Genomic DNA, 1,103 nt, shown 5'->3' with positions numbered 1-1,103 from the left:
GATTCCTTTTCCTCGTGGAAGAGAAATCCACGGCTTGCTGCCTTTGCCAATGACAAAGATGTTGGTGAGCCGGGAGGCAAAGCTGTTGCCGCTGGCATCCTTCACATGAACCACATCATAAGAGCCAGAGTGCTTGTCTCTGCTGGTGATCACTCCAGTTCTTCCCAAGTTAGCACCTCTGGTCGCCGTACACAGGTTACCAGTGTAGAGCTTGACAAAATCAGTTATCTTGCCAGACACCAAATCAGTTTGGATGGTGTCATTGACCTTGATGAGGGAGTCAGGATAGTGAATGGTGCAAGCATTGTGGGTCACCAGATGAGGGAATCCCTTTTGTGCCCACAAAGATCTTCCTCACTTTATACAATTTGTACTTGGCTTTCTCAGGTATAATTTGATGAATAGCAAAGTGACCCTTGGTGTCGTAGATTAGACAGAAATGCTCTCCTGTCTTGTCAATGCTGATGACATCCATATTCCAGCAGGATAGGTTCTATCAGTTTGGACTATGCCATCAATCTAGGATTTTTTTTTTTTTTAATTGAACTCAGGACCCTGTGCTTGACAGGCAAGCACTTATTTTACTGATCTATGTTGTTGATCTTAATGAAGCACTAAATGCAAGTCTTCTTTACTTCATCTCCTGTCAGAGCATACTTGAGCCTGTTCCTTAGGAAGATGATGAAAGGCAGACATTCTCTCAGCTGATGGGGGCCTGTGGATGGACGAGAAGCAAATACATTGGTCAGTTTATCCAAAAAAAACAATGCTTTGGAGCTGCTACTCACTTCAGATGCTTCCTGGGACCACAAGTCATGGCTGAGTTCTAGCCAACTTCACTGTCCTCACTCGATCACATAGCTCCTAGTGTGACATCCCGGATATATATATATGCAGACTAATAGTGATCCTCCTATCTCAGCTTCACCTAGTGCTGGGATTACAGATGTTTACCACTATATCCAGTTATGGGGCCAGCACAGCTGGCTGTACTGAAGAAAGAACTCTGGCCCCTGCACTTTCAGATAGGCACTTAGACTGCTAAGCTATCACTTCAGTCTGTTTTTCAACTCTTAAAACTCAAACAAAAATGTGCTTTCCTG

General features: G+C 44.2%; 1 pseudogene; it reads right to left on the bottom strand.

The window, feature by feature from the left end:
- On the bottom strand, positions 1-817 carry LOC111812699 (annotated as a pseudogene).
- Between the last annotated feature and the right edge of the window lie 286 nt (positions 818-1,103).

Source organism: Octodon degus, unplaced genomic scaffold (genome assembly GCF_000260255.1).
Source record: "Octodon degus isolate 3935 unplaced genomic scaffold, OctDeg1.0 scaffold00137, whole genome shotgun sequence".
NCBI lineage: Eukaryota > Metazoa > Chordata > Mammalia > Rodentia > Octodontidae > Octodon > Octodon degus.
This window is presented reverse-complemented; position numbering and strand designations above follow the sequence as displayed.